The following is a 10,438-nucleotide window of genomic DNA, read 5'->3' on the forward strand; positions in this document are numbered from 1 at the left end:
GTCTGCTTGTCCCTCTCCCTCTGCTCCTCACCCCACTCACTCACTCTCTCTCTCTCTCTGTCTCAGATAAATCTTTTAAAAAAAGACCACGGGGGCGCCTGGGTGGCTCAGTGGGTTGGGCATCTACCTCCAGCTTGGATCATGATCCTGGGGTTCTGGGATCGAGCCCCGCATTGGGCTCCCTGCTCAGTGGGGAGCCTGCTTCTCCCTCTCCCTCTGCTTCTCCCCCTGCTTGTGCTCTCACTCTTGCTCTCTCTCAAATAAATAAATAAAATCTTTTTTAAAAAAATGACCACAAACTTGATGGCTTAAAACAACACACATTTATTCTCTCACAGTTTTGGAGACCAGAAGTCTGAAATCGGTATCACTGGGCCAAAATCAAGATGTGGGCAGGGCCATGCTCCCTCCAGAGGTCCTAGGGGAAAACCCATTCCTTGTCTCTTCCAGCATCTGTGGCTGCTGGCATTCCTTCCTTGGCTTGTGGCCACATCACTGCAATTTCTGCCTCTGTCTTCACGTTACCTTCTGTGTGTGTATAATCGTCCTCTGCCCTCCTTTTTATAAGGATACATGTGATTGCATTTAGGGCCCACCTGGATAATTTAGGATAATCCCTTTATCTCAAGATCCTTAACTTAATCACATCTGTAAAGACCCTTTTTCAAAATAAGGTAACATTCACAAGTTCCAGGGATTAGGACCTGATATCTTTGGGGAACATTATTCAGCTTATTACAGAGGTAGTTCAGGGCTGTAGGAGAAGATAGGACTAGAAGAATCAGGCAAGACTGTAGTCAGTAAATTATTATGTGCACTGTTGGTGGGGATGTAAATTAGTGCAGCCACTGTGGAAAACCATATAGAGGTTCCTCAAAAAATTAAAAATAGGGGCGCCTGGGTGGCTTAGTCATTAAGCCTCTGCCTTCGGCTCAGGTCATGATCCCAGGGTCCTGGGATCGAGCCCCGCGTCAGGCTCCCTGCTCCACGGAAAGCCTGCTTCTCCCTCTCCCACTCCCCCTGCTGTGTTCCCTCTCTTGCTGTGTCTCTCTCTGTCAAATAAATAAATAAAATCTTTAAAAAAAATAAAATTTAAAATAGAGCTGCCTTATGATCCAGCAATTCCACTTCTGGGTATTTATCCAAAGAAAATGAAAACAATAATTTGAAAAGATACATGCTTATATGTTTATTGCAGCACTATTTGCAATAGCCAAGATATGGAAGCAACCTAAGTGTCCATCGATAGATGAATGGATTAAGAAGATGTGGCACACACACACAAATATTACTCAGCCATGAAAAAGGATGAGATCTTGCCATTTGCAACAACATGGATGGACCTAGAGGGTCCATAATATGCTAACGAAGTAAGTCAGACAGAGAAAGACAAATACCATATGATTTCACTTATACAGGAATCTAAAAAACAAAACAAACAGGCACACAAACAAACAAACAAAAAACCCAGAAACAGACTCAAATACAGAGAACAAACAGGTGGTTGTCAGGGGGGAAGGAGATGGGGGGGTGGTAAAATAGGTGCAGGGGACTAAAAGGTACAAACTTCTAGTTATAAAATAAATCATGGACATGAAAAGTACAGCATAGGGAATATAATCAATAATATTGTAACAACTTTGTATGGTAACAGATGATAAGTAAACTTATTGTAATGTATATAATTGTCAAACTGCCATGTTGTACACCTGAAACTAATATAATATTGTATGCCAACTATACTTCAGTTAAAATTTTTTTAAAAGAAGCTGAAAAATTATTATGTAGTCAGATCCTTCCCCAAATCCCCTCAGCCAACCTCTAGCATCCTCAGAATTTGGCAACACTAAATGACCCCTGCCTCTAGACTTAGTTCTTAGTGTGATTAATCCCTTTGACATGAAGTTGGCTTCAAAGGCAGCACAAGTAAGACCATTTGGAAAGTAAAACAAAGGTTGTTAAGAACATCTCTTGACAAGTATAGACACAAACCTAGGTTTGATCTCACATATTTGTTCAGTAGTAACTTCAGGCAGCTGATTTGTGCTGGCTCAGCTGTGACTGACGACAAGCTAGCACTCCCAGTGGTTTGACCTTGGGCAAGTTCTTCAGCTCTGTCTATTTTCTGTTCTCTAAAATAGGGATAACAATAATACTTACCTCATGAAGTTGTTACAAGGCAAAAATGAGATAGCATGTATAAAGAATATCTGGCACACAGTAAGCATCGAACAATGTTAGCCTTTGTTGTTGCTTTTGTAATTGTGGTTATTATAGTTTCTGTGCTATATTACCTAATCATTTTTATGAAAATATGGTATCTATAAGCCAAATCATATAAAAGGGGCCTTTAAGGGGTGCCTGGGTGGCTCAGTAGGTTGAGCATCTGACTCTTGATTTTTGGCTCAGGTCATGATCTCAGGGTCATGAGATCAACCCCTGCATCTGGCTCCTCCTCTGGCTTGAAATTCTCTCTCCCTCTTCCTCTGCCCCTTCCCATTGTGCTCACATTCATGCTCTCTCTCTCTACAAAATAAATAGATAAATCTCTAAGTTATAAAAAATAATAATAAATAAATAAAAGGGCCTTTAAAACCATATGAAATGAGTTTACCAGGGACTATCTACAAAAGTAGAATTTTTTTTGTTTTAAGATTTTATTTATTTATTTGACAGAGAGAGACACAGCGAGAGAGGGAACACAAGCAGGGGGAGTGGGAGAGGGAGAAGCAGGCCTCCCGCGGAGCAGGGAGCCCGATGCGGGGCTCGATCCCAGGACCCTGGGACCATGACCTGAGCTGAAGGCAGATGCTTAATGACTGAACCACCCATGTGCCCCCAAAAGTAGAAATTTAAACATTAAAGTGTGTTTAACTGAATGAAAGGAAAATAAAAGCCCAAAGTTATAGTATCAAACAGGCCTCAAATAAATTAAGTGATGTTGTTGTTTGTATGTCATAAGAATGATTCAAACACAATGGCAAGAACTTTTCTCCATGAGAAAGGCTTTTATAGACCTCAATATGTAGAGTCCATCTTCTGGGGTAAATATAGCTTCTTTCATAAATTTTTAAGCATATGCATTTTCATACAGGATAGTAGGAGCAGCTTTATTAGCAACATTTATCAGTTAAATAGTAAGTTGTCCCAAATATCTTGGACTGTACATGTTTTTTTGTTTGTTTGTTTGTTTTTTAAAGATTTTATTTATTTATTTGAGAGAGAGAGAGAGTGAGAGACAGAGAGCATGAGAGGGAGGAGGGTCAGAGGGAGAAGCAGACTCCCCGCCGAGCAGGGAGCCCGATGCGGGACTCGATCCCGGGACTCCAGGACCATGACCTGAGCCAAAGGCAGTCGCTTAACCAACTGAGCCACCCAGGCGCCCGGACTGTACATGTTTTTAAAGTAGGCTCCACACCCAGCATGGAGCCCAATGCGGGACTTGAACTCACAACACTGAGATCAAGACCTGAGGTTAGGTCAAGACTCAGACAGTTAACTGACTAAGCCACCCAGCAAGTGGAGTCCCCAAGCAAATATTTAACTTATGTTTTTGTTTATATATTCTCAAGAGTATTTGTTTAATAGAGCCCACAGTGTGGCTGGTAATTGAAAACATTGACTGAACCAGGCTCCTTTGTACAAAATGGAAGACTTATGAAATTTTATCGTAACTGTGAGTCACAAAAGCTCTTTTAAACAAATTAATGGCCACTGATGGAAATTATCAGGGACTACCAACAAATGTTCAACTAGTCATTTCATTTATTTCCTCCCCTATTCTTATCCTACTATAGTGTCATAGTTTTAAAAATTCAGTATAAGACCTTTTATTTAACATTGTTTTTGTTGATTTGTGGTATTTCTGACACATTTAAAAAATTGCAACATAACAAAGATTTCATTAAACTTTGATTAGCATAATCAACACAAAACATAGAACATATTGGTAGGATTTCTACTCTCCAGTGTTTAGAAAAGCAACTTAGTAAGTTGAGAGACTGTGTGTGGAGAGGCCGTTTTAATATATTTTTGTACTTATTATAGTCTCTTAAAACATGATTTATAAAATCTTATTTTCTAGTGAGCTCAGATTTGTGAATAGAAGGAGTTAGGATCCCTCTAAAATCAGGTAACAGATGTATCTAATTTTAAGTACAGAGGATTTAGAAAAAGCAAAGTTGAGCTCTTTTCAAGCTCATAATTTTGGGTAGGCATTTGGAGGGGTTGTTTTTTCCAGCAAGAGACAACTGTGGACCATTGGGACCTAATCCCACTGTGGAACTCTGGGTAAAGGTGTAGAGTATGACCCTCAGAGACTTCCTACATTGGGAGTGGGGGAGCTGGGGTGTTTACGCACGAACATGCCATAGTCTTTGGTTGAGGGCTGCTCATGGGACTGTCAAAATCCTTGGCACTTCCAGGCTGCTCTACTGTGGGCCAAACCCTTGGCCGATGCAGGCAATTGGAACACACTGAACTGGGAGGGCCTGAGTGCGTAGGGGTTGAGCACCGAGAGCATCGGTACAGGTTACCACAGAGGATGTCCATGGTAAATGAATTGTTGCATATAAAGAATTTAGAATAGGGCGCCTGGGTGGCTCAGATGGCTAAGCGTCTGCCTTCGGCTCAGGTCATGATCCCAGGGTCCTGGGATCGAGCCCCGCATCAGGCTCTCTGCTCCTTGGGAGCCTGCTTCTCCCTCTGCCTCTCTCTCTCTCTCTGTCTCTCATGAATAGATAAATAAAATCTTTAAAAAAAAAAAAAAAAAAGAATTTAGAATAATGCCTGCCACAGAGTAAGGATTCAATGTTAGTTCAGGTGTTTTGGTAACATTTACTTTCTTTTTTTTTTTCTTTTAATATGTCACAAACCATTCTTTCTTGTTGCCCAAGGACTTCTCTTTCTCTGCCTGCACTTTATTTTTATTTTGGCTTAAACAACAGAAATTTATTTTCTCATAGTTCTCAGAGGCTATAAGTTTGAGATCAAGGTGTTGGCAGAATTGGTTCCTTCTGAGGACCAAGACAGAAGGATGTCTTTCTGGCCTCTCTCCTTGACTTGTACATGGCCATCTTGTCCTGTGTCTCTTCCCGTCATCTTCCTTCTGTACATATCTATGTCTATGTCTAAATTTCCTTTTATTTTTTATAAAGACACCAGTCATATTGGATTTGAGCCCATCTTAATGAACTCATTTTAATGTAATTACTTCTTTAAAGACTATTTCCAAATAAGGTTCATTTTGAGATACTAAGGGTTAGGACTTCAACATATGAATTTGAGGGGGGACACAATTCAATGTATAACACTACTGGATCAAGTCATTCATATACAAACAATCACTCTTAAAAGACAAAGTTGTAAATCCATGTTTAAAAGAAGAACAATTTTTTGTTCAGAGTCCCCTGATCACAAGAGGGGTGACCAGTGCATAAGAAATGGGGTTCCTTACAGAGTCATTAGCCTCTTTACAACCCTTGAAATGATCCCTTTACCTTAGGCCAGGTGAAGTTTGCGGGCAGGGCTTCTAGCCCTACCCACGTCCAAAGGTCAGCCACAAGGATGAATACATCGCCATTTGGATGGTCCAATGATTGGTGACATTTGCTCTCTTTTTTCCTTCCTCAAATATTTCATTGAGTATCAGGTACTGGCAATGCCCTGGCAAGGCCAACGGGAACAAAACAGGGTCCCTTCTGTCATAACAGAGGTTATAGCCAAGGAAACAAGCAATGTGCTAGTCATGGCACTAGCAGGGTCACTTGCTATCCCAGACCTGGTGTAGAGCCCTCAGCCGCACAGATGTCCTCTTCCTCTGCCCATCCGTGATGTTCCTGTGAATTGAACCACAGAGCATGCTGTGGAGACTGTCTGCTCTTCCAGATGCCCTTGGACCTCTTAGCCTATCTGTGAGCCCATCTGCAGTCTTTGCTACTGGAGCCACTTTGCCCAGGTGCGGGTGCAGAGAACCAGAAGGGCCTGGGGCTTTCCTCCTGCCTACTCCACCCACTCCCCCATAGGCCTCGCCAGTGCTAGATGAATGATGGTCAGGGGTTTAAACTCGGAGCAGTATTTAGTCGATCTTCATTATTTACAAATTTTCCTATGCACTGAAATTTATTTGTAACCCCAAAATGCATGTGTGTGGTGGTTTCACAGTCATTGGTGGATACACACAGAATGAGGCAACACCCTGCCTCTTGTTTCAACTCTCATGGTGTAAACAAGTGTCCTTTTCACAGTCTATTTAGTGCCATATTTTTCTCACTTTTGTGCTTTTATTGGTGATTTCACTGTTTAAAATGACCCCTAAACATAGTGCTGAAACGCTGTCTACTGTTCCCAAGCACAAGTAGGCTGTGATGTGCCTCATGGAGAAAATACGTGTGTTAGAGAAGATTTGTTCAGGCATGAACTACAGTGCTCTGAGTTCAGTGTTAGTGAATTGATGGCATACATTAAATAAGGTCTTTAAACACATAAAAACAAGGTTGTGCATTGATCAGTTGCCAGAATGTGACCAGAGACTCACAGGAACCCTAAAACATGTATTTCCCCTAGGAGCAAGGATTCAGCAGTATTACTAACTCAGACTTCATAGAGAGAATGAGAACCCACTGTACATTCCAGACTCCCCTGTATGTTTAGGCTGAGGCTGGCTTCTTCCCTTTATCTCTTTGGCATCTCCCACTCCTTTACCAGTTTCTCCTGGGAGCACTTCCTTAATAAATTCTTATACGAAAATCAGTGTCTCAGGGTCTGATTCTGGGAACCAGACCTGAAGCAGAAGGGCAACACTCTTCTCTCTTTGCTCCTGTTGCCGTTCCTTAGCCCCTGGGACAACTGGTTTCCACTTCTCTGTGTAGTGCAAGGTATTGGGAGGGCAGCATGGTCAATCCACAAAACAAGGGCTTGTTATATGTCCATCTGGTCTAAAGTGTCATTGAAAGCCACTGTTTCCTTATTGATTTTCTGTCTGGATGACCTATCCACTGGTGTAGGTGGGGTTTAAAGTCCTCTACTACTGTTGTATTACTGTCAGTTTTTCCCTTTGTGTCTGTTAATATTTGCTTTATATACTTAGGTGCTTCTATGTTGGGTGCATAGGTACTTACAATTGTTATATCCTCCTGTTGGATGATCCCTTTTTCATTATGTAATACCCTTATTTGTCTCTTATTGCCGTCTTTGGTTTAAAATCTATTTTGTCTGATGAAGTATTGCTACCTGAGCTTCTTCTTGCTTCCATTTTATCTTTTTCTGTCCCTTCACTTTCAGTCTCTATGTGTTTTTAGGTGTGAAACAAGTCTCTGTATCTCTGCCTGCACTTTTTAAAAATTTTTTTTGAAGATTTTATTTATTTGTTAGAAAGAGAGAGCACACAAGCAGGGGGATCGGCAGGCAGAAGGAGAAGCAGGCTCCCCACTGAGCAAGGAGCCCAACGCAGGACTGGATCCCAGGACCCCAGGATCATGACCTGAGCCGAAGGCAGACACTTAACGACTGAGCCACCCAGGCGCCCCTCTCTGCCTGCACTTTAAATGCTGGTGTTCCCCCTCTCTTCTTACTCCACATCCTTTTCCTGGGCCATCTTTTACTATATCACTCAGTGGTCACTTTTCTCCCTAATGCACATATCCAGACCAGGCCACTCCTCTGGGTCCTAGACTCCTCCACCCAACTGCCTACCTGAGAGCTCTTCCACAATCACACAGATCCTCAGGCTCCCTCTGGCTCATCCGAACTCCATCCCCTGCTGATACAGCTCCCCACCACTTCTGTGGGTGGCTTTACCACCGGAGACTCCCCATTCTTCATCTTAGGCCAGGGCCCTTGAGTCAAAGCTCTGTCATGGTCCTTGTCCAGCCCATCCCACCAGGTGCTTAGTCCCATTCGCACCCCCAGTGTGGTAGGATGGGACCTGTTCTAGGGTCAGGCATCACAAGATCAGGATAGCAGAGATCTGGGTTCTGGAGTGAGGAGGATCTGGAAGGCCAGGCACATTAGAGAGAAGCTCTTTCCTTAAAATGTCTACATGCGAGGTAGGGAAGTGGGGGGGACTGAGCCCTCTAACTCTTCTGCCACCCTGGATGCTTATATGAGCCCTTTTGTTGCAATCATTTGAAAAGAAGATGGTCCCAAGTGTTCCAGCCGCCTTAGAGGCACAATGGAAGGCCCACAGCTCAGTTGTCCCAGGAAAGTCTGTGAACAGGGCCTTTCTTGTTTTGCCTGGCCTGAAAAATAAAAACCTCTGTAACCATCAAAAAACAAAACAAAACAAATGACAACAAAAACTTTTCCCAGAGCAGTGGGGCCTAGTAGCACTATACAGTATTGAAGGGAGACTAGTTGAAGAATTCTTCCGAAAATAGGCAAAAAAAAAACCCTCCTCTAGGGGATTTTCTAGCCCTCTCTAGAGTTTGAAGGGACAACTTCGGATGCAAAAGGAAAGGAAAAAAGACATATTCTTCTCTGGCTGGGCACTCTACCTGGGTGGTATCTTTATCAGGTGCCAGGTGATTCTCATGTAGCCTCAACCAGACTAACATTCAGGAAACACTGGCCCCAGGATAAGGGTCAGACCTCAGGGTAGCATCCAAAGTCCTCCAGCATCCAGCCCCTGCTCACTTCTTTGGCCTCTTCTCCTGACACTCTTTGCCTAAAAACATCCACCCCTGCAGCACAACAACCCATCCCTCTGTTCTGCTCCTTTCTCCTGCCAACTCTTATGCAATGGTTTTCTCCATTTTAGCTCCATGTTGGGTTAGATACCACTTCTTTGGACCCTGCTAATGCCTTATGCATGTCCCCTATCATTGCCTTTATCTCAACCATGTCATAATTATTTATTTGGGCCTGTCTCTTTTAATAGACTGTGTGAACCTTGAGACTTGGGACCATAGAGTATTAACCTATGCACCTCCAGTGTGGCTGGCCCAGAGTACAGAAAGAAGGAAGCAAGAGAGGGAGGGAGGAAGAAAGAGAAGGCCTGTCATAGTTTCGACCTACAGAGAAACAGGCACAAAGATGGGCTAAAACATACAAGAAATTTATTAAAGAAAACACCTGCAAGAGAAAATGCAGGCAGAACCACTGAATTCTACTCCTGAAGCCAATATTGTACTGTATGTTCGCTAACTAGAATTTAAATAAAAATTTGGAAGGAAAAAAAAAAAGAAAATTCAAGCAGGAGAGAGAAAAGACTGGGAAGCCTAGCAGGCCTGACCTGGGAGGGAGGAAGGAGAAGAGGGAAGGAAGTTCAGGTAGAAGCATCTTAGACTGCACTTCAGTCTAAGGAAGGTTTAACAAGGCCAAAGGGGAGTCCCTGAGCCAAAGTTCCTGTCAAAGGAGTTCCCACGTTGCCCAGGAACAGGCCTGCCTTAGTGTCCCCTGCTACTTTCAGTCACTGGTGGGGGGCAGCCTGCGAGAAGCGTGGCCTCAGCACCAATCTGCTGACGGATTTCAGAGGCTGCAGCCAGGGCCCATGGTCAGTTATACTTCCGCAGTCAGAGAGCTGAGAGGTGAATTCTCAAGAGGGAGGTAGGGAGAAAGGACATACTCAGTCAGAATCTCCAGGGAAGGGGACTGGGAATTTTCTTTTTAAAAGGCCTCCAATGATTCTAAAGTATAACCATGCAGCAGGAAATAATCACAGCCTCCCAAGGGCTGATCTTACTAACCCAGACCTAACATGCACCAACAAACCTTTACAGCCGGGCATCACGGGGCTGCATTCTAGTCTAGTCCCACACTTGGGATTCACTTGATGGCTGGCTTTGGACACTTTTCTAATCTCCCTCTGCAGTGTCCACATTAGGAAATGAATTCAAAAGAGATCCTTAAATAGAAAACTCATCTGACGCCCCAACCTCAGTCCCTCTATCTGAGTGATAAAACTGTGCTCACTTAACTAGGAGAAACTCAACTAACTTCCTTCAAAACATAGTTTCTACCACTATGGTTCTAGTCATTTCTGTATGTACATTGGCACAGTTCCCAGCTGGCCTCTCAGGACCACCCACGATGCCAGATTACGGTTTCAGAGACCAGTTAGAAGAAGATTTAATTCACTTAATCACAGAAAAGGGGCCACAAATGCAGACATTTTGATTGTACCAGTTCTTGCAAATTCCAGAGCTCTCCAAGGAGGTCATGGTTTGTTGACATTTGTATTTCCAGTCTTGTTCAGTCCTTGACACACAGTAGGTGCTTAAATACATTTTTTTTTACCAGTAAATGAGAATTTCGGACCCCTAACCCAATATAATATTGCCTTCCATGATGTAGCAACATAATCAGCATGGCTTGTGAGGATTTTTCCTCTCTCTTTTGCTTTGGTTTATTTGCAAAGATGCTCCAAGCACCTTGTAACCAGTTAAACAAAGCAAAGGACATTTACGAAAAATCCTTCCTTCCCCACTCTAATCCCACACCC

Source organism: Mirounga angustirostris, unplaced genomic scaffold, assembly GCF_029215605.1.
Source record: "Mirounga angustirostris isolate CCGP_5_RB_7025 unplaced genomic scaffold, mMirAng1.0.hap1 SCAF_11, whole genome shotgun sequence".
Classification (NCBI taxonomy): Eukaryota; Metazoa; Chordata; class Mammalia; order Carnivora; family Phocidae; genus Mirounga; species Mirounga angustirostris.